Source organism: Lathamus discolor, chromosome 3 (genome assembly GCF_037157495.1).
Source record: "Lathamus discolor isolate bLatDis1 chromosome 3, bLatDis1.hap1, whole genome shotgun sequence".
NCBI classification, from domain to species: Eukaryota; Metazoa; Chordata; class Aves; order Psittaciformes; family Psittacidae; genus Lathamus; species Lathamus discolor.
This window is the reverse complement of record NC_088886.1, coordinates 75,157,318-75,184,179: the sequence shown is the minus strand read 5'-3', so window position 1 is coordinate 75,184,179 and position 26,862 is coordinate 75,157,318. Positions and strand designations below refer to the sequence as shown.

The following is a 26,862-nucleotide window of genomic DNA, read 5'->3' as shown; positions in this document are numbered from 1 at the left end:
GGAGGGGGGGTAAGGGGGAAACGCCTCCCTTCCGAGCCGGAGGGTTACTTCTCCCATCCACTGTGGCCTCTGGGTTGCGTGGCCCCTCTCGCTATCGCATTCCTCCGCTTTGGCCTCCCCGCTGTGATTTAATGCCCCGCTGCCCAAAGCGGCTTGGATTTATTCCATAGAGCACTCCACTTCAGCATGTTTTACAACAGGGATTGAAGCACGGACCTCCACCGGTCCCAGAGGGAAGAGCATCCATACAGGGAAACGAAGGATGGGGCCTTGGAGCTGGTGGAGGGCTCATCATCACATCTGAGAGCATCTTCTCTCCACCCCCTGTTCCAGCACTCATCCTGCTGGAAGCAAATGCAACCTGACAGGGCTCGGGTACTCCACTGAAATATTGATGTGCTGCTGCCTCCAGTGTGGCAGCGGGATCCAGGATATCTGGGGATCATCACACACCCTTCCTATCCAGGGCTGGGGGGGGGCCAGCCTGGTGTCTTCCCACCCCATCAAGCCCCTTTGGTGCTTGGCGCCAAACCAGCGTGGCAGAGCCTGCACCTGCGTTTATTACACTTGGGTTTTCCCTCCTTTTCTCAGCCAAACGGGTAGAGCCAGGGTGTGTTATTGAGGATGGGGACATCCCAAGTCCTGTCTTAAATGATGGCATGTTTGACCCCCAAAGCAGTTTTCTCGCAGGAGAGGAGACCAGTCCTGGGGAGAATGGTAAGACCCCAGCACGTGTGTTCATAGGCTCTCCATGTCCACCATATACCCCCTGCCTGTGTTGTGGACCTTGTCTTTCCATGCCAGGACAGTGTCAGCCTCCTTACATGCAGCAGGAACACCCTAGGGTGTGTGTCTGGGGACACTGGGACCCCCACGCACCCACCCTAGTGTGTGTCCCTTGACAAAGTGATGCTGCCACTACCAGCCCCAGTCACTGGCCAGGCTCCCCCAGCTTGGGATAACACCCAAGGGTGCCAGGGCCGGGTGGGCAGATGCATTTGTGGAGAGGGCAGGGTACTCGCAGCACAGGGCTCACATGGGGGGAGCAACCCCCCAAGCCTAAGGGGTGGCATCCCCAGTGCCTGGATGCTGGGGCTTGGGGCTGGAGATGAGGCAGGGGAAGGGGCTGGAGAGGGCCAGAGACAGGAGCAGGGGCAGGAACTGGGGCAGGGGAAGGAGCTGCATAGGGGCAGGGCAGGAGAAGGGGCAGGAACTGGGGCAGGAGAAAGGGCTGGATCAGAACAAGGACAGGAGTAGGGGCAGGAACTGGGGCAGGGGAAGGAGCTGGATAGGGCAGGGCAGGAGAAGGGGCAGGAACTGGGGCAGGGGAAGGGGCTGGAGAATGAGAAGGGGCTGGATAGGGGCAGGAAGAAACAGAAGCAGGGGCTGTAGCAGGGGGAAGCTGGGGCAGGAGCAGGGACTGGGTAGGAGCAAGGGCAGGAGCTGGGGCAGTGTGAAGGTCTGATGATGATGCTGATGCTGCGGAAGGGGCTTGAGCAGGGTCTGCGGTATGGGCAGAGGCACGGACAAGGGATGGGACAGGGGCAGGAGCTGGGGTTGGGACAGGGGCAGGAGCTGGGGTTGGGGCACGGCAGAAGGTGGGGTAGACCAAGGATCAGGGGCAAGAACTGGGGCTTGGTCAGGGAAGGAAAGGGGCAGAGCCGGGTGGGTCGGGCAGAGCCGGAGGGGGCCGGGCAGAGCCGGAGGGGGCCGGGCAGAGCCGGGGGGCCGGGCAGGGCACATCCGCTCGTCTCCTCTTACTGCCTACCCCTGCCCGCCCTCTCTTCGCTTCCTACAGCCCTCCTTGTCGTCCGTCGGTGCGGGAACAGGTAGGGCTTTGCCTTCCCTGGGGCGTTGTTTGCTTCCCTTCGCGTTGTTTATCGGGACCGGGCTGTCGGGGCTGCCCTCGACCCATCCGTCGGGTGGGAGGTGTCGGGTCCCCCACTCGGGGGCATGGAGGGGGGGTGCTGGTGGCATCGCGGGGAACACAGCGCGATCCCCCCTTTTCCTGCCCCGAGGGTTCTCCCCGCCCACCCGCCCCGTGAGTTCCTATGAGTCTGCTGAGAGTTTTCCATCGCGGAGCCTGATGCTGCTTGGCTCCAAGTTTCTCTGCCCAAACAAGCCCCACAGTGGTGTCCTGGCACCACAAAGGGGGTCCCCAAATGGGATGACTGGTCCAGCATGGGTGTGGATGGGTGACGGGCAGGATGCTGTGGAGGGTGAGTCCTGGGTGGGGGTTTGGGTGTTAGCGTCACACTGTGGCTGTTCCTGAGCAGCTTATGGGACAGATGCATCCCAAGCATCAATGTGGGGAGGAAGAGGGATCAGGCCTTGTTTGTGGAGCCTCCAAGCTTCCCCCACAGGTGGGTGAATCATCTCCTGAGAGCTCATTTACCCAGCTGGGACTTTTTTGTTCTCCCTCTGAAATGGGGCTGGCTCATCAGCATGTGCCTCCCACCACCCCTCATCCCATGGGTTGAGAGGGGTAGGTCTATTTGGCTCTTCATTGTCTAGCTGCTCTCAGTAAGTTCCTCCTGGAGTCTATGTGGGGCTTTGCTGACCCATGCTGGGAAGGAAGAGGGTGGAAAATGCCTCCTTGTAGCAGCCCAATGCTGTGAGGAGCATCCTCCAGTGGCCTCAGTGCTGCAGAGCATCCCCACCCCAGAGCAGATGCTGCGTGGCCATTGCACAGAGCGCTACGGGGCAGCCACCTCCAGGGCTGTGGTGCCCCATAGGGTTCCATGGTGCCAGGGGTGTGGGGTAGAAGCTGGGTGCTGCGTTCCAGGCTTTCCTGGCTGTGGACGGTTCATGTTCTCCATCCTTGCAAGCAAAGAGAGTCTGCATCCCAAGGGATGCATTAGTGAGGGAATGATGGTCCTGGTGGCATCCCGTGCCAGGGTTTGGGAGGTGGACATGGGTCCCTAGAAGTGGAGGGGATGGAGAGCATCACCTAGTGCAGACCATCTCTCACTGTAGGTCTGGGGAGGGAGAGCCCCATTGGAGGTAAAGCAGCACTCAAAGTCTCCATCACCTAATCCATGCTTTCTAGGAGCATTTCCATAGTGGCCTATGGGAGGATGCAAGAGGGAAACCCCTGTTTGATGGCCAAGGATGCAGTTGCTAAAACCACTGCCAGACCCCGCTGGGAGGTAGTTAAGGGATGCTCAAAGTGCTTCTGAATTATGTTTTCAACTGCTTCTTCCCTTTGTTGAACCCCAAAACTCAGAGGGGGAAGCCTTCATTGAGGAGAGGGAAAGAGGGTCTGCATGCAAGGGCAAGCAAGCCAGTGTCTCCTAGGAAGGGGTTAATCCTGGAGCTCCAGATCTGGTATCCTGATCTGCTGCCTGCTCTGGGTAAAAGCTTTTTTGGCTCCATTTCAAGGGCATGGACTGGAGGATGACTCAGGAATCTCTGCCATCAAGGAGTAAAACCCTTTTGTCCCGACATTCCCAGCACAAGGTGATGGGGTTTGGGAAAATTCAAGTGGGAGGGCCCCAGATTGGGAAAAGCTGCTTCCAAGCAATTCCTGTTTGTCCTTAAGGAATTGGAGGGGTGGCATCTCTGGTGCTGTGTGATAGTGAAGTGTCTAAATGGGTGTCCCCAGGATGTGGACCTGGGGAGCAACCAGCACCAGGACATCCTGGAGAAGGAGGCAAAGACTCCTTAAGGGGAGACCTTAGATCAGCTCCAGTGCCTAAAGGGGCTACGGGATACCTGGAGAGGGGCTTTGGACAAGGGCCTGAAGGGACAGGACAAGGGGAATGGCTTTAACCTGCCACAACAGGGGAGACTGAGATGAGCTCTTAGGCAGAAGCTCTTCCCTGTGACGGTGAGCCTTAAGGTGTCTTCCAACCCACACCAGGCTGGGATTGTATGAAGCACCAAAGCACAGCCAGTGTGGGGCTGGGAGTGCTGCTGTGGGTCACCACCATGGCAAACACAGCATGGCATAGGCTTTGCCCCCAGTGTCCTCCCATGTCATGGGTGCACATTCCTGGTTATGACATCTTTGCTTCAGCATCCTTGCTGCTGGCAGCCAATCTCCTTCATCAGGGCCCATTGTTTGGGGGATACTTATGCACCACAGATCCAGGGGTGCCCAGAGTGATGCTGGCTTATCCCTGAGATGATAAGAAGGAGAGCTCTTGATGATGGCAGTGGGTGAGGGCATCACTTCAGTGCCTGCAGTGAATATTTTAACCCTTTTATATGTTATGGAAGAGCAGAGAAAGAATGGAAGGCTTGGAAATGGTGGGATGTGGAGGTTTCAGGTTGGAATTCATCTCTGGAACGGCCCTGCTTGGGGCAGGAGATGGAGCAGAGGGAGTAACTCACACTCTGACTTGCTTTGTGTCTCTGGCCTTCAAATATGGAGAACAAAGTACTACTTAAAGGCTTTTTTTTGTAGTGATAACATGAAGGGAATGCCTTGGGCAGCTATAGAGAGGAGATCCATAAGCCCTTCTCTGTATCAGGCAGTTGAGCCTCTCTGCTGTGGTGGCAAAATCCATGTTTCCTACCGTCCCATAATGCTGGGGGAGATTCTCCTCATGTGGCTATGTGGAATGGTTTGTGTCAGGGGAGGAGGGTGCCTCAGGGATGCGCAGGATGGACTCCATGAGGACATGCAGGGCTGTGATGGGGAGGATGGTGCAAAAAAGCAGCCCTGGAGCATCATTGCGCCCAGCCTCCCCTGAGGTTGCCTGCTCTCACTGCACAGCTTGGGTGGTTGTGGTCCCCAGGGCCACACACTCCTGGGACATTAAACTATCTCTGCTCCCAAGGAACAAGGGATAGGACAAGAGGAAACAGCCTCAAGCTGCACCAGGGGAGGTTTAGATAGAGCTGAGGAACAATTCCTTCCCCACAGGGTACTCAGGCACTGGAACAGGCTGCCCAGGGCAGGGCTGCAGTCACCGTCCCTGCAAGTGCTCACACACCGTGGAGACGAGGCCTCAGTGCCACGGGTCAGTGGTGGCCTTGGCAGGGCTGGGGAGCAGTTGGACTGTATGAGCTTAGAGGTCTTTTCCAACCTGGTTGGTTCTGTGAGTCTGAGGTGATGTGTGTTACACCTCATCCAGGACTCTGCTGGCCATCCGTGCGCCTCCCTCAGAGGACCAGGATGCAATCCATGCCCAGGTGCCCCAGCCTGTATGGTCTCCATCCTTCCCCTGGCTTGCAGCCTCCTCTTCTCACCCATTTCTGAGATCTAATGTGCCTGTCATCAACAGCAGTCCCTGCCGCAGAGATCTGTACCAGATTTGCTGAACTCCTCGCCTCTGGAGCAGAAGGAAAATGGATTGGAAAGTGTAGGCTGCTTGGGAATGGCTGCATGAGCAGGACTGGGCTATGCAAGCTCTGGGTCTCCTTGGGCTTATCTCTGCTTTGGGAGCTTTTGGGCACAAACACCCTTCTGAAAGGCAGAGGTTAGGCTTGGCCATGGGTGATGTCTGCTGCTGGAGCTCAGCTCTGGCTCTGGTGCTTTGCCATAGAATCAGCTAGGCTGGAAAAGACCTTTAAACGTCATCAGTGCATCACATCTTTTAGTGATGTCTGCGTGTTGCAGAGCACACATTTGGTTCTCCAGATCCCATCCTGAGGACTTAAACTGGCCCAGTCCAATGGACCTAATCCCTATCCTTCCGCACAGGCGAGGAGGTACCATGGATTCCACTGTAGATGGTACATTTCATTCTGGTGGCTGCTCCCAACTCTTCCTAAGCCCACCAAGGACTTCTTGCCACCTAAATGAAGAGCCTGCTTGTCCCTAAGCCAGGTCTCCACCGGGTATCCAAGACCCCAGCCCTACCTTTTCGACCCTCAGGGATGCTGTGGTCCCTGCAGGAATGCTGGATGCTGCTGGCATCTGCTGGAAGAGGAAGGAAAAGGCAGGATGCTGGGGTTTCCCCCCTTGCCGCTGATTTGTCCTCTAGGAGATTATTCCCCTTCCCTGGCTTACAGGGGGATTTGCATCCACTCCATCTGCTCCAGCCCAGCAGGTCATCGGGTGCTGGGGAGGAGTGGTTGTGCCCCAGATGTTGTCTTTGGTCCAGGGCATCGTGGGCGGGGCATTTCTGGACCTCCCCTTCCACCTGGGATGGTCCCCAAGAGACTTAAACAGGGGCAGGGGGTTGGAACTGGATGAGCTTGAAGGTCCCTTTGAAAGCAAACCAGGCTGGGATTCAATGATTCTATGATTGTCTTTGGAAAAGCAGGCAGGGAGGTAGGGAAGGAAAGCATCTCAATACGGGCTTTCCCAGGTGGACTATAAAGTGCCTGCCAGGCTTTTATAGGTAAACAGGGGTAAATAGGGGGAGTTTGCTGACTCATTAATGTTTTTAGAGCCAGGTTTTCCAAAGGGGAAAACCGAGGGGTGATATGGGTCTCTCCCTTCTCCTGCTCTGTTGCTCCTGTGTTATCAGTAGACGCTGGTTGAAGGTGGTGGATAGCAGGGAGGCTGGCGGGAAGTTAGGGAAGAGCTGATGACAAGTGGGCTATGGAGACTGGGTTTATAGGGACTGACTGGACTAGATTTGTGGAAGCAGCAAGAGGGGTGATGCTGGGGCTCCAGGCTTTATGGACCACAGGACATGGGAGCCTTTGCCTGTGCCCAGATCCTGGCCAAGAGCAGGTCTGTTGTGCCACTGGACCCAGGACCATGCTCCCCCATTGGTCCCTTTTCATCAGACATGGGGACATCTGGGACCCTGCCAGATCCCATAGGGATGTTCCCAGAGATAATAAAGAGGGGAGCTCTAGGCAGTGCAAGTGAGATGCTGAGACAATGATGCTGTCCCCATCCCACTCACCCACTGCCCATGGTGGGACCCACTGCCCTGCATTCCCCATCCCTTACCAGGAATACCGATGGAGGCAGCCAGGTGTCAGCTTGGAAATCTCTTATCTTTACCTTCTCTCCCCAAATGGACAATGTCTCTGCTCATTAGGTACCTGCCTAGGGGGCTGATGTCAGCTCTGCTCATGGCTTTTCTCAGCTCATCTCCTGACAGGTGCTCAGGTCCCATCACATCATGCTCCTGCCCGTGGGGCTGCCCCCTCTGCCTGCCCCACGGCTGTGCCCATCTACAGCCCTCCAGCCTTGGGCTCACGCTGCTGTTGAGGAATGGGGGTTTGAAGGGTGTTTTGTTGAAGGCTGGAAAATCACAGGCAGTGCTGGCACAAGCATGGTGTGTGTATGTGCAGAGCTGGAATTGGTTTTCCTTGCCTAGGCAGTGCCTGGGAGGAGAAGCCATCTCTGAAGTCTGCCTTTTGAGGCTGATGCGTCCTGACAGCTTGTTCACTAGGACATTAAAATCATTGCCTCTGTCTGCATAAAACACCCGGTAATGCGGATGATGGGAACACGGGTCAGGGAAGGAGCCTTCTCTCCTCTGCACCATGAGCGGCAGCACTGAAGACCCCAAAGCAGCTGAGCAGCAGCCTGACTTGATGGGAGCAGGGTTCCCTCCAACAGGAATGGGGCTGGGGATACAATACAGATGGATGCTGATGTTCCCATCTCAAAGGTGTACCGCAGCTCAGGGATACGGAGATGCGGTGGGCAGACATCCCCATCCTGTCTGGTGTATCCCTCACCAGCTGCACAGTGAGGTTTTCCCAAAGAGCTTGTGTTTTCCCTGGGGGATTGCAGCAAAGCAAGAGGACATCAAATCATAGAATCATAGAATTCCAGAGTGGTTTGGGTTGAAGGAAGCTTAAAGCTCATCCAGTTCTAACCCCCTGCCATAGTGGAAGGTGTCCAGTTCCTCAGGGCATAGGAACTGGATGAGTTTTAAGGTCCCTTCCAACCCAAACCATGCTATGATTCTATGAATCCATGTCTGAGCCCCCTTGTTCCTGTCTGTCAAAATGCACATGTGATGCCATGGTTCGGGGGGGTTCCTTCTTTTTCTCAATGTTGAACTCAGTGACCAGGAGTTTGTGCTGATGGGCATGGAAACAAGCCATTACCAAGGATTCCTTTGCTTGGGGCTGTTTTGCCCTTGTGCTTCCCTGTTGCCTGGGATTCAGTCACAACATCAGTGCTGGGAGGATGCTCTTGCTGGTTTTAAGGTGGTGAGGGGCTGGCTAGGCATTCTAGGGTGCAGAATGCTTCCATGTCCTTCCCTGTTGCCTGCTCTGGATCACAAACTGCTCCCGTTGCTCCTCCAGTTGTGTGATGCAGTTTGGGTTTCCCATCCTTTTTGGCTGGTTTGGGATTTGGTTTTGTTCCCTCTCTGTCCGTTATGATTGGGACAGTGGGATTCAACATTTACTTTGCTTGTGTAGTGGAGTTCCTCAGGATCCATCCTGAGACCTGTCCTTCTTGTAGGTGACACCAGCTGGGGATGCAGTCACTCCTTTGGGGGACATAGCGTCCCTTTAGAGAGACATATAGGGTGTTATAAGGGAAAAAGCATTCATTCTGAAGATGGTTGCTGGGAGAGGCTGCATAGTCTCCATCCTTGCAGGCTTTCAAGCTCCAAAGGGATGCAGCCCTGAGCATCCTGCTCTGATCTTAGTGCTGACGCTGCTGTGAGCAGCAGGCGGGACTGCAGCCTGACCTCCGGGGCTTCCATGGGCTCCCCTCCTGCAGATGGGCTCCTTCCCATGGCAGTGTCATCACCTGGTGTCCAGGTTGCTGGGGATGAGCTTGGCTCTTAATGAGTCATTGGGAAGAGGAGGATTCCCCCTTAGCACACACAACCTGCCCCAGCACATCCAGAGCAGCGCCAAGTCCAAGCAGTGAGTGGGGCCTGCAGCTCACCCTGGTATTTTGGGTGATGGAGAGGCTTTTGTGCCCTCTGGCACTTGGCTTATTAATGGTTGAGGCTGCTTGATGGATGTTATTGATGGGTAATGCATGCTCCAGTTAACTTAATAGGGAGCAGCAGCAAAAAAGAGAGCAATACAGATAACCTGTTGCCCAATGCCACTGGAATGTGCGGGATTATTCCCATTGCAGTTTCATTTCTGGATGAAAGGCTGAGAGAGCTGGGCTGGTTCAGCCTGGAGAAGAGAAGGCTCCTTAAGGGGAGACCTCAGAGCAGCTCCAGTGTCTAAAGGGGCTACAGGAGGCCTGGAGAGGGGCTTTGGACAAGGGCCTGTAGGGACAGGACAAGGGGAATGGCTTTAACCTGCCAGAACAGGGGAGACTGAGATGAGCTTTTAGGCGGAAGCTCTTCCCTGTGAGGGTGCTGAGGCACTGGCACAGGGTGCCCAGAGAAGCTGTGGCTGCCCCATCCCTGGCAGTGTTCAAGGCCAGGTTGGACACCGGGGCTTGGAGCACCCTGCTCTAGTGGAAGGTGTCCCTGCCTGTGGCAGGGGTTGGAACTGGATGAGCTTTAAGGTCCCTTCCACCCCAAATCATTCTATGACCCTCCACAACCCAGCTCTTTGGATGACTTCCCTTGTTCATGGGGTAAGACCTGCCCAACCTGCTCTGCATGCAGAGAAAAGCATAGGCAGGGCTTTGCTGCCTGCCCTATAACAACCTGGAGGTGATGCTCCCCATCCTGTTGTCCCTCCCAACTCAAGCTATGTTTCCTTTCCCTCTGAAATTCCCTTTTCCTGGATGATAAGCATCCATTGGGTGTCCTTCCCCTCCATGTGCCTAATCTCTACCACATCCTACTCTGCAGGCTCCTGCTGTGGACCACCGTTTTCCATCCTGCGCTCAGCAATGCCCTTTTCTGGTGCAACTGGATCCTCTGAGGAATCACTCTGGAGCTCCAGGCCAGCCTGCAGGGTAAGGTAAGGTGAGCTCAGTCCCTTTCCACATCCTGGTTTTGGGGGTGTCTTCTGCACTGTGCTCTCCCTTGGGCTATAAACCACAGCGAGGATGTGGTTGGGCTCTGCAGAGGGAGGAACTGCTGCACTGCAGGGACCTGGCTCTATGGGAAGGGGCTTTGCTCCCTGCAATGCTGCTCACAGGGATTCAGTGAGAGGCTGGGACCTCTGCATCCATGCAGGTCTCCTATTGCTGCCATTGCCCTCATTGCACTTGGCTGCCTTCTTTCTGCATGCAATAAGGGTCCATTAAGACCACGCCAAGCAGCTCAGTTGGGAAGCGCACAGACGGGGTTGTTTCCATCAGCCACTCTTGCTTTTGTTACTAAAATAGATCTGCTTTGGCCTGGGGCCATTGTGTTGTCCCAGGCATTGACTATCACAAATGGACAGCAGGGCAGCATTTTCCATTAGTGAAGAAGAGGAGACACATCTCTGAGTGAGAATACAGTTCCATAAAGCAGCAATGTTTCACAGACAAATCCGCTTCTGTTCTTTCTCTTTCCTTTTCCAAGTTTTGTTAATCCCTGTTTTCCTCATGTAAAATCCTAGGAGAGCCTGACCAGAGCAACAGCCTGTCCCTGCAACAACATGGTGCATTTTGGGTAAGGGGATGGAGGTTCCAGGTGACTCAGTATGGTGCAGCAGGAGTAGAACTTGCCCCACAACCTGCTTGGAGGCTTGTCCATGGTCAGTGGTGGTGTCTGATGGGTACTGGTTATGCCTGGTCTTGAGCGTGCATCATCTAAGGCCACTGTCTGCAGCTCCTATGTACTATGGGCAGCTTCTGAGAGATATATCCACCTCTAAAGGGTTGTTTTTGGGGCTGGAGGGTGGCTTTGTAGCCATGAGCTGAAGGAAGGATGCGCTTAGGAGCGCATCCCTAGAGGGCTCTGTCTCTTCCCCACTGCGTCTCCCTGAGAGCAGCAGGTCTTGGGGATGGGATCCCTATTGCCAAGCCCAGGAAAGCCAGGACATGTCCAGGGGAGCTGAGAGTCCAGCCTGAGACCATGTCCCAAAACTGTCCTCCTACAAGTGCTCATGACCCAAATCTGTCCAACAATTGCATTCTCTTAGTGAAGATGCTTTCCTGCAATAAGTGGTTATTGAAGCATCACATTGATAAACATCACAACATCCCCACCAGGAATGTGTCTTCAGTTTTCTGCCTTCCTATGCTCCTGTCCAACATCCCATCCCTTCTCCCAGCCCCGTTCCCACATCCGTACGTAGAACAGCAGCCTGGGGTCTGTGCAAGCCAGCAGTTTCAGTAAGGCATTTGATACTGTCTCCCACAGCATCCTCATAGATAAGCTAAGGAAGTGTGGGCTTGACGATCAAGTAGTGAGGTGGATCGAGAACTGGTTGAAAGGAAGAAGGCAGAGAGTTGTGGTCAATGGCGCAGAATCTAGCTGGAGGTCTGTGACTAGTGGAGTTCCTCAGGGGTCGGTGCTGGGACCGGTGCTGTTTAATATTTTCATCAATGACCTGGATGAGGGAACTGAGTGCACCCTCAGCAAGTTTGCTGATGACACAAAACTGGGAGGAGTGGCTGACACACCAGAGGACTGTGCTGCCATTCAGCGAGACCTGGACAGGCTGGAGAGTTGGGCGGGGAGAAACTTGATGAAATTTAACAAGGGCAAGTGTAGAGTCTTGCATCTGGGGAAGAACAACCCCATGTACCAGTACAGGTTGGGGGTTGACCTGCTGGAAAGTAGCGAAGGGGAAAGGGACCTGGGGGTCCTGGTGGATAGGAGGATGACCATGAGCCAGCAATGTGCTCTTGTGGCCAAGAAGGCAAATGGCATCTTAGGGTGCATTAGAAAGGGAGTGGTTAGTAGGTCAAGAGAGGTTCTCCTCCCCCTCTACTCAGCCTTGGTGAGGCCGCATCTGGAATATTGCGTCCAGTTCTGGGCCCCTCTGTTCAAGAAGGGTGATTCTGTGATTCTGTGACAGGGAATTGCTTGAAGGAGTCCAGCGCAGAGTCACAAAGATGATTAAGGGAGTGGAACATCTCCCTTATGAGGAGAGGCTGAGGGAGCTGGGTCTCTTTAGCTTGCAAAAGAGGAGACTGAGGGGTGACCTCATCAATGTTTACAAATATGTGAAGGGTAGGTGTCAGGATGATGGAGCTAGGCTTTTTTCAGTGATATCCAGTGATAGGACAAGGGGCAATGGGTGTAAACTGGAACATAGGAAGTTCCACGTTAACATCAGGAAGAACTTCTTTACTGTAAGAGTGACAGAGCACTGGAACAGGTTGCCCAGGGGGGTTGTGGAGTCTCCTACACTGGAGATATTCAAGGCCCGCCTGGACAAGTTCCTGTGTGATGTACTGTAGGTTACCCTGCTCTTGCAGGGGGGTTGGACTAGATGATCTTTTTAGGTCCCTTCCAACCCTTGGGATTCTGTGATTCTGTGATTCTTTCTCAAAGCAAAGCAAGGTGGTGTGTTCATTCTAAATGCTAAGCCCTCTTCAAGGCAATGTCTTGCCCCATGGGATTTCATCCTTTGAAGGCAGAGTTGATCCCGTGCATGTAGTACTGTGACTACTGCATAGGAAATCTATGGGTGTGAGGAACTCGAAGAGGATTTTGGAGACTACCTGGCACTGGGAAACTGCTGCTGCATCTCGCATCCAGGCAATGCCATGAATGATCAGGTGTAGCCTGAAAAGGTGTGGAGTTAGCAAGGTGCTCTGGTGGGAAGTGTCCATGGAGGGGACACTACTTTCCTAGGGGAAAAGGCTTTGACATGGGTTAGTGGTGGCCTTGGTAGCACTGGGCTAAATCCATTAGGTTGGACTTGATGATCTTGAAGGTCCATTCCAACCTGGTTGATTCTGTGCCTCTGTGATTGCAATGCAAGTGTGGGGGTTGGCGGGGGGGGGGGGGTGTTGTGTGTGTGTGTGTGATGGGGACGTGCCCACTAGTGGCAAATGATTTCCCAGCTTAACCCTTCTACTTAATGTGAACGTGAAGGTGAATGAGCAGCAGCATCGATCCGGGATGCGGATGATGAGCTTGGCCCCCAGTGTCCGCTCCCTTTCCCACTGTTCTATCCCTGCCCTCCCCTTCACGCCTTTCCAGAGTGATCAGTCAGAGCAAGGCACCCCAGGCCACCGACCTTGCTGGGGGCCAGGGGGACACCATATAGGTGCCTGCAGAGAGCTGCCCTGCTGTCTGATGGGCTTCTCCCAGCCGTGGCTGCCTCTCTGGTAAGCATCTCCCTGCCATCAGCTTGGGGGTGTGGGGAGGCACATGCTGGGGTGCTGGTACTGGTAAAGGAGGATGAAGTCAGGAGGGGGCTGGTCTCTGCTCCCAAGTCACAAGGGATGGGACAAGAGGAAGTGGCCTCAAGCTGCACCAGGGGAGGTTTAGATGGAGCTGAGGAGCAATTCCTTCCCCAGAGGGTGCTCAGGCATTGGAACAGGCTGCCCAGGGCAGGGCTGCAGTCACCGTCCCTGCAAGTGCTCACACACCGTGGAAATGAGGCCTCAGTGCCACGGGTCAGTGGTGGCCTTGGCAGTGCTGGGGATGATCTTAAAGGTCTTTTCCAACCTTGCTGATTCCATGATTCCATGCTGTATGCCAGGAGGCATGTTTCTCATAGGTAATGATGTGCCCAGCCACACGCTGACTCATTGAGTCAAGGATGTCTTAACAAGCAGCGTTGCATTGATGAGTTTTAATTCGGACTCTGCTCACAGGGCAAAATGGATCTTGAAGCATCTCCATGTTGCTTTTAAGTCTTTAGCAAAATGTGTTGGAAAACCAAACCTGAGCACAGGTTGGAAACCTAGAACTCGTAGAAAGCTTGGTTTTGGGGCGGAAAGAAAGATGCTGCACCTTCCCTCCCCATCTTCTGTGGCTTTAGCCACAGATTTGCCGCAGCTGAAAATAACAAACCATTTTAATCTCAGTATGCTGGTTCTGATCTTTTAATCCAGCTTGCTTTCTGCGTAAAATCATTCCTCCACCTGCCTCTCTATTATATAATTATGCAGAAGATTACTGGGGAGCCAGATTTAGCTGGGCAGCACTGGGGAAGGCGGCGAGCTATGGAGATGGAAGGTGGGGGGATTCTTCTCCCTTTGGCTGTTGCTTAATGCGGGAGGGGAAAGCAGTGAGCTGAGTGCTTTTGGCTGTGTCCATACTTTGGGTTTGAGCATGGAAACTTTCTCCTGCCTCGGTTTGTACTTTGTTGGGATGAAATGCCCCATCAGCTTGGGTGGTGGCTGGAGAAGTGCAAACCTCCCATACAGAGAGGGTTTCAAGTGAAACCTTGTACTTCTCTATGATGTTTGGGGTATTTTATGGCTCTTCTTCTGTCTTTAATAACAGTGTGGTGATATGGTCTGGCCTTGAGAAAGGCTTGGAACTGAGCTCCTGATGCTTCCTATCCCTGAGCAGAGCTGTGTGCAGGGCAACAGCCACAGGGAAGAACCAGCAGTGCTGGGTTGGGATATGGCTTGAAGCACCCTGCTCTAGTGGAAGGTGCCCCTGCCCATGGCAGGGGGTTGGAACTGGATGAGCTTTAAGGTCCCTTCCAACCCAAACCTTTCTACGATGCTGTGATTCAATGATTCTATGATGATTCAGTGATCCAATGATTCCAAGAAGGCACGAAGGAGGCCAGAGCTGTTCTTTTTCACCAAAGCCCAAGCTCAGCTGGTTCTTCAAGGAGCCTTAAGTGTTACCTTTAGATAAGAGGGGCTTGAGCCCTTCAATGATAGGATGGCTGGAGACAGCTTCTCCACTTCTGACTGGTGCAACCAGTAGGCTTGAGGTGTGATGGGGAAAACAAGAGGCTGTCTTAGGCTCCAAAGATACCTTTTCCATTCCCCAGGCTGAGTGTCCTCACACTGATGAACTGGTACCTGCAGTTACTAAGGGCAGGCCATGAGCTGCTTGGCCTGGGGACTGTGTCTGATTGGGATCTGGTGTCTCAGAGCCGTTGGGAGATACAGAGCTGGGACAAGGAGGAACCCTCATCACCAGTCAGACAGACACTGGGAGCTGTGGCTTATCTGCCACAGGGCCTTATCTTGGCTTGCTTATCTCCACAGGGCCTCATAGTCCCTATTAGGGCAGAACATCCCCAGAACTGTGCTGTGGTGCAGGTTTGGTGCAGGAATAACACTCTGAAACGCCCTTCGAGCCTTGCATAGCCAAGCACTTGGTCCTTCTGCCTAGAAGGCTGTTGCAGCCTCCAAAGCAGGACACTTGGTTAATGCAACCACCATGCATTAACTAAGAGGGCAGGAGAGGATGGGATCAGGAGCAACACAGGGGCACAAGCTGGTCTCTTTTTTTGCAGTGATGGAACAGTTGTAACACATCCCATTTCCTCCAAGGGTCAGGAGCCAGGGCTTCAGCCTGGTCCTTGCTGCTGCTGCTGTTGGATTTAAGCCCAGCAGCCAAATGTGCATTGCTGTTGCCCTCCTTTCTCTCCTGGATGCTCCATCCCTGGAGTGGGTGTGCAGGCTCTGTCAGCATCCCTACATCTCCCCCCTGCACATGGGCTCATCTCAGATCCCAGCTCCTTTCTCCTTCCCTTGGAAAAGCATTGGCTGGTTCGCCCTCATTGCCTGGGGGCAACCCCATTTGCTCAGTGGCCTTTAAAAATGAACCAAAAAGAAACCCAAGCCCACTGGAATGACAAGGACATGAGCAGTGGGGGCGCGTCTCCCTTTGCCAGCAAAACCCAGGGATTTGGGAGAAAATAGGTCACGTGCCCTTCATCCCATGCCACGTGGTGGATCTCCCAGGGCCAATGAGGTTCGGAGCCCTCTGCAGAAAGAACAAAAACAGATCACTGCGATTCTTGTTTCCTCCCCCTCCCCGCCACCCCCCTCCATCTATTGCATTTCTCATCCTTTCCAAACGTGGAAAGACCAGCCATCTGTGCGGACCCCCCATCAGCATTAAAGCAGCTCTTTGGAGAAAGGTAAGAAGATTGTGTTGGTGGAAGACCATCTACCGCGGGCAACTTCTCCCAGCAATGGGAACTGGGGAGGAATCATTGAATAAGTCGGGTCTGGAGCTCCAGTGTGGGTTAGAAGAGCTTGGGATGCTTAAGAGCTGTCTTAAGTGAATCTGTGATAGAGGGAATCTAAGTCTGTGTTGAAGGAGGTGGAATTAGGGGAGAAAGAGGTGAGTGAACGAGTCAATGGCTGCTCCTCAAGTCTCTCCTAGGAGATATATCTTGGTAAGGTTGTGCACTGGTTTGGCATTTACTTTAATTTGATCCAATTGGATTTTACCTCTCTAATGCTGAAGGTTGTATCTGTAGATCGGGAAGCATCCGGCTCTGTGTTAACCAGAACCTTCAGCCATTCCTTATGCGTGTGGTTTACAGAGCGGGCTTTGGACAGTGTTTTGATGGGAATTGCCTTAAAGCAATTGATACTAAACCATTGTAGACATCCATCACCTTGTCTTTGATTTCATTTATACCTTTTTGGTCCAATTTCCATGATTTTTTGTTTCCTTGTGCTGGGAAAATAAGACGGGGAAAGAGGAATCTCTTTGATTCTGAGGCTTTGTTTTCAGTTTGTCTTCAGATACCCATTTTACTCAGGGTAGCAAAATTCCTTCCGACACCGTCACGTTCCCATTGCATTTCCTTCGGTTACCCCATTGTTTTCTAGGTAGGAAAGTGGAATCTGAGTTGCAAAGGTTATAAAGGACTTAAACGCTGTTAAATCCAACCCCCAGATATCATCCGCTTCTTAGAAAGAGAAAATGTTCTCGGGTGTATTTTTCTTGGAATGGGAATTTTCTGGGATAATGTCATTTTAATGTGAACCAAATTAGAAAATCTCAGTTTATGAGTCGGAAGTCACCCAGATGAAGCAGAAACGGTGGATTGAGGGTGATGTGTTTAAGTTGCCATAAAATGATTGACCTTTGCTTTGACAGATGCAAAGGCAGATGCTATCTTGCATTTTGCTACAGAAACCCAACCCTCAGTTTTCTCTAATATCTGGGGTTTGGCTTTTAATAGAGAATTCCAGACCAGTTCTGTCATATTCCTGACACTTGGAATCTCAGCTTTCTCCCCTCTCTTATGGATTAATTCCTATAAACATATTTAATCTTCTCAGATGCAGAAGAAATTTTATCTTCCTGAGGAATAACAGTTCTTTTAAGCTGGTTGAATGGAGATGGCATCTCTTTATGAGTTAAACCCATCACTTCATGGTGGGGAAAAAAAGGCTATGGATCAAGGGGAAAAAAAACCCACCCCAAACCAACTATTTAAGTGATTTCAATGTGATTTTAATGTCTTCAAAACGTTGAAGAAGCTGTGGGGTTTTAGTGCATAGGGTCATGAATAGGGATGCACTCAGGATGGAATGGAGCGAACCATGTCCGTGGCGGCCAGCACCCCTTTGAGGTGGGAGAAGAGGGGACGTGGGTGCCTGCACGGACTGATGCTCGCCACTGTGCAGCTCTGTGGGTAGCTACCAGAGATGCTTTTACCCTCCCTGATTTGGTGGTCCCAACCCTGATTTTCTCAGGTGATGCTTATTTATTCTATTGTTTTTATTATTTATTATATTTTCTTCCAAGTTGGGAAAAATGGGTGTTTGCTGTGGAGCAGGCACCAAGCCATCCAGCTTGGCTCCCTATGGAAGTCGGGGCTCACACCTGGAGCACAGGGACAAACCCAGCCCCTCTAGGGCAGAGTGCTTGCAGCCCTGGCTCCTGTCTGTAGCCAAGTGTCTGCTTTTGGAGAAGCAGAGGATGCTTTCCCAGCACCAAAAAGGAGCCCCATGCACAGGATGGAACCTCTGCCATCCAGCCCCATGTTCTTGCAGTGCAAGGGTGGGTGGCAGCCTGCATGGTTTGAGTTTGCCAGGCCTCTGCAGCTGCTTTTTGGCTAGATGGAATAGAAGGTGCATTTAAACATGTCCCTGATGGGTGAGGGCTGTCCTCATTGCTGTGATGAGCTTTTTTCAGCTCACCAGCATTCATGCTGAATGCATCCATCCTAGTGCAGTGATTGCGCACACAGGCACGTAGGATCCCAGCCTGGTTTCGGTTGGAAGGGACCTTAAAGCTCATCCACTTCCAACCCATGGGCAGGGACACCTTCCACTAGAGCAGCTTGCTCCAAGTCCCATCCAGGACTGCCAGGATGAGGTTTAGGGACAGGGGTGATGTTGCCCCCTTCCCCATCAGCCCCAGTGGACCAGATTCACCCTCACCCAGTGCGTTGTGCTCAGTGTTTAGACCCAAGGTTACGGAGGACCTACCACAGGGAGAAGGGAGAGAGGAGAAGGAGGCTCTCCTTGATTCTAATCGGGGTTGAGGTTTAGCTGAAGTGAAAACAGATCGGGAGTGACAGTTTTGGAGCCTGCTGTCAGGGTCTGAGCGTGGCGTGCTGGCGATCCAGCAGCCGAAGGCCCCCATCCATCCTCCTCCTCCTCACCAGCCATACCAAGGGAGAGCTGCCACTGCTGGGCACAGAATGGGGACCCTGCACCTCTGGCATGGCCACTGGACAGTGCTTGTGGCTGGGGACAATGTCCAGCCTTGTGGTGGCCACCTCACATAGGGATTCACCCCCACCTTCCCCAGCCCCATGCAAATGGATGCTTGGGAAAGGAAGGATGGCATTTAGTGCTGCAGCCCAACTGATGTGCTCAGTCCTGAGCGAGTGATGCCAGGTTGCTTCCCCAAGGACTGGGAGAGACCCCAAGGGTCTCCCTTCCCATGTCTCCCATCAATCTCCCATTCCCAAAGAGCATCAGGGTGATCAGACTTCTGGAGAAATGGCACAGGCAGAGAAATGGAGCATGGAGGAGCTAGGATTTACAGGGCCAAGTTGTTCCTGACTCCCCATCAGCCTTGCTTGGTCCCCAGGAGGGGACCAACAGAATGATGCTGTGCATTATGTTCCCAGCATGCTGGGGGTGCTGGAATGGGGTGAATTCCCCCACCCCTGCATCAGGAAGGGTTGGGACCTGCCCCTGATGCTTTGATATATGGTGACATTCATGAGAGTAGCCCCAGCCCTGCATCTTCCATCTTGCACAGTGTGACATTGGGCTGCCATTGAGTTAAAACCCAAATCAAAGCATCAGTAGAGACTGAGCATGGTGGAAATAGCAGGCTCCTCGCTTGTCTTAACCTGTCACCTCCTGTTTGCCCCTGTGTGCTCCAGGTTGGTCCACCAGCACCTGGACGGACCCCTCTAAGGCAGCCCCTGCACTGTGAGACTCATCGCTGTTTCCAGGGATTAAAGAGAAAGGGATGGAGATGGGATGAGATGAGGCAGTCGGTTGCTTTGCGCTCGGGATGAAAGGATTTGTGGACTGTTTTCAGATCAGTAGATTGAAAATGGAGAGAAATTATTGGGATGATGCTGGCAGCGGGATTAAAACCAGGGCAAGCTCTGGAGGAGGGGAATGATGGGGGGGGCTGCGGGGTGCCTGCTGCTGGAAGCTACAGGGACATGCTCCGGGTCAGATCTTCATCTGTTTTGCAGGATGTAATGGAAGCATCCCTGGTCCCAGCTCTCCAGGATGCCCCCCAGTTCAGAGGATGCCAGGAGTGTGCCTGGAGCCCTCTAATTTCAAGGCTGCTGGAGGACAACCTGCTTGTCCTCTGAGGGTCACACAGCTCCCTGTGGTCTATTCTCTTTATGCGAGCATTGCATAGCCACAGGCATCATCATTTTGGGTATCTTTTGGCCTTCCCCTGACAAAGGGCATGTAAAAAGTAGCACATGGGACTTCTACCTGATTGTCTCACCCTTTGGTTTCCAAAGGGGTGCGTTTCCAATGCTGCTATCCTTTGGGCAAGTCCTTTGGAGCTGAAGGCAGAGCATCCCTTGGGGCATCTGTGAAGGCATCTCCTGTGCAAGGTGTCATCTCCTGACTCCCATTCCTTAGCCTCTGGCTGCGGGGAGAAGGGCTAAATTGGGTGCATCCTAAAGCATGACTGACCCCGGGCATTGCTCAGTGTCAAGTGCAGTTGTCCAACAGAGATGAGCTTTACTTGGAAATACACCAATGTCTGTAAGGTTTAAACAACCACCACTGGCACAAGGACACTGTCACCAACAGCACGTGGCTGCGGGGAAGCTCTTTTCCAGTGCCTGACCTGGATCTTCTTCCCTGCAGTTTACTCAAGAGCTCTTCCTCTGTTTCTGTGTGCTTCATTGCACACAGCCAAGCTTGGTACTTTGCCTGGCTGAACTGCATCTTATTTCCTCCCCTTTGCCAAGCTCACTTTAGCTTCTTGCTCTGCTCTCCAAAAAGCTTCCCCTCGCTGGGTTGTCACCTGGAAGTTCAACAGGAATGTGACTGCTAAGTGTCTGGGAGAGGGGGGGAGTTAGAGCATCTTCAGATGGCTTCATTTGCCCCAGGCTTCCCTGGCTCTTTCAGGACAATGCCACATTGAACAGCCTTGTTGCTGCCACCCCTCTACTACCAGTTAGGGCATTTCCCTCATCTGTGAAGGCTTTTCCCAGGGGATGCTTAAAGAAATCCTGCATGAATTATCCCAGCGCCCTCCCCATCACAAGTGCCTCCATCCTCTGGCGGCTTGGTCCAGCCATGCTCTGCAGCACTACTGGCGTGTTTCCTATGTCCCATTGCATGCGTATGGGTACAGCTATGGAGCGTGGCATTCCAGCAGTCACATTCCTGGTCTCTGGTGCAAGGCAGGGACATTCTAGCTAATTAATGGGAGCTTTGGGATTGTCTTCCCAGTTGCTCGGATGCTGCGGCAGAATCCGCCCGGCTCTGCAGTGCTGAGCCCTGCGGCAGGGTCCAGGCTGGCTGTGCAATGCAGAACTGCTGGCTCTGCCTTCCTCACATGACCGGGGCACATCTAGACTGAGCAGAGACCCAGCCAAGGCTTGGTCCTTGCTGGTCCCAGCCTCTCCAAAACGTTGGCTTGGGCATGGAAGACATCCAGCCTTTCATGTAAGACTTGCGACAGATGGGTTTTAATGTGTTCTTTAATCTATTAGCAGACCAGAGGAGATCAGAGTCGCATTCCTCATTGCGGGAAATGCTGTTTTCTCAGCACACAGGATCTTGAGTCCACCCAGGCATGGAGACATCTTGAGGATGCTCTTGGTCACTGAGTCATAGTGTTTCCGACTGCGTAGTGCGAAGAGCATTGGCTCTCATCACCTCGTGGGGTGACATTCCTGGGGTGCTCAAGCATTTTGACAGTCACTGACATGTTTATGGGGAAATGGTTCCAAAAGTCACCAACAGGATGAATTGGAAGCAGCTGAATTCAAGTGTGTTGCTCCCACTCACCAGCTTGCCTCAACCTTCGGAAAGCAGCTTGAATTCACTACAAAATCAAAGCAATTCAATGTTATTCTAAGCAGGGTGATCTCAGCTGGTTGCGGTGCTGGTTTAAGGGGTTCAGTGACTGATTTTGCTCAGGGTCTTGCAGTCAGAGAGCCCTGAAATAAGCCCAGACTGGGTTTTCTACCAGCCTGCTCCTGCTCCATCCCATTTCCATCCTTGTTGTGTGTCCAGTCTCTGCTTGCGACACAGCAGTGGTTCATGTGAATGAATGGGAATTCTGCATCCTATAGATCTCTGAGGATACGTATCTCAGTTCTGGCTACCTAAATTTCCTCTAGACCTGGTAATTAATGTAAGACTCCCAAGTTTTGCCTCCTACAGATGTATCAGTGCAAGAGGTAGGTGCTATCATCCTGCTGTCCTGTTGTGTGCAATGAAGTGATGTTCCAGACCTTCATCCTGAGGAGATTGATAGGAAAAAGCTGTAGCTTTGTTCATGAGCCTTCACACAGAAGATCATGACAACAGCATCGCTGTCACAAGAGCAGTTGTTCTGCTTGTTCTGAGCAGGGACTCTCACTGGGCATCCCTCCCTGTGTTCCCAGTATCCAAAGGCTGGAGCCAGCGGTCTGTGCTAACTGTGTTGTAGAGACTTTCCTGTGCTGGTGGTTTCTATTCCTCTTGGTTTATCCATGAGTCCAGAAATCCCTCTGGAGCACATGAAACCCCACTGAAAAACTACAGATGGAAGGTTGGGGTGTTTGGCTGGGATGTGCCTGAGCCCACTGCAGTGTGGCAGGAGCTATGGGTTGCACCAGAACTCTAGGTAATACCAATATCTAGAGCCAGTTTTCCCCCTGGAAAAGCCTGAGGGCAAAGGATCCAGGATGAAAGCCATCCTGATGGGAAGGGTGGCAGGAAATGATTGCTTAGGAAATGGAGAAGGGCTGCAGCCTGCAAAGAGGTTGGTGGGAGAAGCCCACCTGAGGCATGGAGGTAGCAAACAAGGCAGCAGGAGAGGTGATGCCCTATGATGGGCCTGGCACTGAGGGGAAGGGGGGGAGCAGAGGAAGGCATATTTGTATCCCCACAATGGTAATTGGCATAGAGGTGAAAGAGACTGAAGTGCCCAAAAGCAAGTAGGGGAAGGCAGGTTCTAATTAGTCATCACAGCCAATGAGGAACATCCTGGGCTATAAATGGAGGCATCTCACCCAGAGAGGGAGCAGATGACCAAGGATGAAGCATCCAGGGATGCAGCAAGAGCAGGGACATTTGTCTCCGGTGAAGGATCAAGGGCAGGTGAGGAGCAGGGATGCAGGTTGGCACGGGGTGGCTTTTTTGGCTTATTTTGGTTAGGGTTATCTTAAACATTACCACTGAAGCTGGAGAGTAAGAGGAGGAGAGATCAATTCAGATGCTTATGGACAATGGCAGCAGTTGGAAATGCAGCTTCATCGCAAATGGCATTTGGTGTTACTCATGTAGATGATGCTACTGTCCTCTTACAGCTTCATTTTCTGCCACTGTGCATTGTGCCATTGGTTCATTGCCATTTGGAGCCTGGGTTTGAAAGGGAGTGCTTGACTCTGGTGTTCTGCAATAGCATCTTTGCTCTTTCCACCCCCATCCTGACCTGGCCAGCCTGCTTTGCTGTCATAATCCCAGGCTGGCTGCAGCACCGAGCTTCCCAGCCACTCAATGCGATGCTGGAAATCACCGGATTAGGTCTTAATGGCAGGATCAAGGCCCTGGGAGATGAGTGGGGAGGAAGCTCCTGCTCACGCAGGTGGCCAGGCAGTGCTCCCTATTAAAGCAAGTGAGAAAGGGCAGAAAAGCAGCTTCTTCTGAGGCTTTCCCTGCATTTAACACATCTTTCATTTCCCAAGGGTTTCCAAATGCTGGTCTGAGGTTTGTGACGGTGGTGTTGAGAGGTCAAGAGTATTTAAATCTCCTTGCAGTGAAAAATGTCTCGAATGGTGGAATTGCTGGCCAAAATATTAATCCCTAATGTGAAAGTTTGCTATCCGCATTAGGAATCTGGGCCATTCCATAGCATATTGTGATGTGGTGAAGGACACTGGTGTTTTGTGGTCATCTTTCTGCTGGTGGGGCTTCTAAAACACCAGAGAGCCTGAGGAGCATGCTGGGTTGTGTCTCAGGCTGGCATTGCCAGTGAGCAACCCAGAAGATGCTCCAGGGTAGGGTCTCGGGGCACAGCATCCCCATACAGACCCGCTTCACCAGCACACGTTGTCCAACAGGCTCTGAGGAGGTGATGGAGTTTATCAGCCTGCACTATATAAACCCTGCCTTGTGTGTCTGCCTTCTGGCAGTGTTCAAGGCCAGGTTGGACACAGGGGCTTGGAGCAACCTGCTCTAGTGGAAGGTGTCCCTGCCCATGGGACCTGGATGGACTTTAAGGTCGTTTCCAACCCAAACCATTTGATGATGCTATCTGGGCGTCTGCAGTGGAGGTGCAGACAGCATTTGCTGGAGCTGCGCTGCGGGACTTGCTCACGTGTGGCTAATGTGCCCATGGAGCTCCCATGGATGCATGGGAGAAGGAAGAGAGGAGGACTTAGCTTCAGCAAGCTCCTGCAGGGACACCAGCCCATACGGAGGGAGCCACGGGGATCCCAGCATCTGCTTTTCCAGCTCCTATTCTAAACCAGGTTGGAGAGCAATGGCTCCAGCTTCTGAAAGTCTGGAAAGGAGAACAATCGAGTATATGTGTTGGTGTGTGGGGATGAGGAATCTTTCTGCTCTTTGAGCTTTGATTTTACTTTCTTCTCCTTGGTCACTGGTGCTTGAGCTGCTTTTCAGACATAGGGAATTCCTGGCACATTAAGGAAATTTATAGGATTCCAGCCTGGTTTGTATTCGAAGGGAGCTTAAAGCCCATCCAGTTCCAACCCCTGCCACAGGCAGGGGCACCTTCCGTTAGAGCAGGTTGCTCCAAGCCCCTGTGTCCAACCTGGCCTTGAACACTGCCAGGGATGGGGCAGCCACAGCTTCTCTGGGCACCCTGTGCCAGCGCCTCAGCACCCTCACAGGGAAGAGTTTCTGCCTTAGATCTAACCTGAACTTCCCCTGTTTCAGTTTGAACCTATCACCCCTTGTCCTGTCACTACAGTCCCTCATGAAGAGTCCAGAATTTCCAAGAATTCCATATATTTCATTTCAAAACCAAGGGAAAAGGCAGAAATGGATTGCTCTGGGCACTTATCATGCCTCCTCTGAGCACTCTACTAAAAAGCCAGCTGCATGCAAAAGGCCTGTTTATCCTGCTGCAGGATCATGGTTTGGACAGACATTGTCTGGTTTTCTTGGGACAGATCATGTGGAGCTGCCCTTGCTGTGGTGCAAAGACATTTGGCTGCTCCCTGTGATGGGAAGATGCTGCCTCGGGTATTCTCCTGTGGTTGCCCAGGCACAATGCTTGGCTTGGCTTATATCCTCAACATAAGCAGGACATGGAGCTGTTGGAGCAAGTCCAGAGGAGGCCACGAGGATGCTCAGGGTCTGGAGCAGCTCCTGTATGGAGCTAGGCTGAGAACATTGGGGCTGTTCAGCCTGGAGAAGAGAAGCTGAGTGGAGAACTCAGAGCAGCTTCCAGTGTCGAAGGGGGCTACAAGGATGCTGGAGAGGGACCCTTCATCAGGGACTGCAGTGACAGGATTTTGGGGCTGAATTAGACACTTATAATGCTGCCTCTTTGCTCTCTGCGGGACTGCACCTGCTTTGCACTGTGTTGGAGTTGAGCTTTGGATCTAGTCTGTTCATCCGACTGGATATAATGGTGTCCTCAGGGCTTTCAAGTAGATGGACAAACAAGCCATTTCAGAGCTGCTGCGAGCTAGGCAGAACACAGCGGTGAAGAGGAAGGGTCCAAGATGGGTCTCTGCAGGCAGCAAATGCTCTGAAATGCTTAAAATGCTGTTTGGGGGGGATAGTTTTTCCCCAGCCCTTTGTCTATGAAGAATGAGGGCTGCGAGGGGGGGCTTGCAACCAGGGTAAATGGCTCTATTGTTCCCATCCTTTCCATTGAGCTTAGGAGCCCCCCTATAAAAGACTTACCTTTTGCTAGTGCGAGTAAGAAAAGGCCAATGTCGCTTTGGTGCTCAGCGGAGCATGAAGCGTGCTTAATTTAATAACGCTGATAAATCTCAGAGCCAGGAGCATTTGGAGCTAACACATGACCCATTTTTCCAATCAATCGGAAACATTTACATAACGGCCTGATGTAGGGTCCCTCCTGTGAGGGATGTGGAGCAAAGGGATGGCAAGAGGGATGATGGCAAGACACCCCTTTCATAAGCTCTGCCACCACAATTGGTCCTCTGCAGGCAAGTCGTGACCCACCTCATTGGGACTGCAGTGATGTGCCTGGATTTAGAGCATCCTGCTGAGCTTTGGAGTCCATCACCCCAATTGCAAAGCCCACACAGCTCCAAGGTGTCCCAGCTATGGGGCTGGCACCCTGGGCTGTAGCTGCTTGCAAAAGCAAGCTCTTGGGATGGTGTGTGGGGCAGGATGGCTTTGTGAATGCTGCATCCCCAAGCCACTGGCTGTGGCCATCAGCTGTTAACAGGCTCTTGCTTTCCTCTGGCTGTGCTGTCAGAGTATGCTCATCGGCTGGGGAGGGGAGCTGCGCTCTGTATTGGGGTGCACGGGTGGTGTCATGGCTTTGTCTCTTTCCCTGCATCAAGGTCAGGTTGTTTCTGGGGCATCGCTGGAGATGGTTTTCCTCCCTTTGCAGCATGGGCACCTCTTTGGGGCAGGCACTTTGTCTGCAGGCACATCAGGAGCAGTAGCGATAGTGACCTCCTCCATACATCAGCTTGTTCTGTGTTGCTTCCCATGCACAGGAATCAGCCTCGTGGGGCCCAATGCAACCACTCCTTTTCCTTTATTTTCACCTGAAATAGGGTGTCTTGAAAGACGAGCTTCCTGATCTCGGACCTTATCCCATCACTTCTCAGCCCATTCCTGTTCCTCTGATCCCCAGTGTTGTCACTTTCCTCCTCCTTTTCCCTACTCTTAACAGTGCCTTTTGGCTCGACACCTCCAGCACATTTCACTTCTTACCTTTCTTGTTCCTTTTGTAACATCCAGTGGCCTCAAGATTGGTGTCTGTAAGAACAAGTGAGCTGGGCTCCTGTTGGCTCGGGTGAAAAAGAGGTGTAATTGTTAACAATTCCCATTCCATGCTTCCCAAAGGATAGAGGTGATGGCCACGCTGAGAACGCATACCAGACCAGTTTAATGATCAGTAATTCTATTGTATTACAAGCCATTATCGCAGAGTACAATGAAAGGTGAACCTTAGCCCAAACCCAACTAATCACGCAGGGTTTGATCCATTTTGGGTTCTATAATAACCTCTTGAAAGACCTTTTACATCAAAGCCATCTCCCATCCATGATCGGCGCATGTTTATTCATCCCAACTGCCTCTTTGCATCAAAGGAATGCTTGAGAACTCGGGGTTTTTTTGTCACTTAAGTTCCCATCTGAGGAAAGGAAAATGCCAGATACTTGTGACCAGGTTCAGAAATCCCCCATCCGATATATACTGAGGGATTAAAGAACATGGGGGAGTAACTAACATTGCTGCATACCTCTTGGCATTGCACGTAGAAGGGTGCTGGCGCCTTCCTTTGAGACAGGATCAGCTTCTCCATGCTGCAGAGGCATCCCACATGATGGCTCCTTGTGCAGAGATGCTAGGTAAGGAGGTGTCAGGAAAGAAGGAAGGATTTGTTGCTGTTCCCTCAGTACTTT

General features: G+C 52.5%; 1 protein-coding gene across 18 annotated transcripts in view; it reads left to right on the top strand.

Moving 5' to 3' along the window:
• The first annotated feature begins 1,717 nt into the window (after positions 1–1,717).
• The window catches only part of LOC136009704 (poly(rC)-binding protein 3), a 50,931-nt gene continuing 25,786 nt past the window's right edge, over positions 1,718–26,862 (top strand). For 16 of the 18 annotated variants that reach the window (XM_065669846.1, XM_065669845.1, XM_065669842.1 and 13 more), the window contains exons 1-2: positions 1,718–1,829; positions 9,642–9,753. The gene's annotated coding sequence lies outside the window, so the exon portion shown is untranslated. Of the gene's footprint in view, positions 1,830–9,641; positions 9,759–26,862 lie in introns of all 18 variants that reach the window. The other 2 variants (XM_065669830.1, XM_065669829.1) reach the window with 2 other exon arrangements.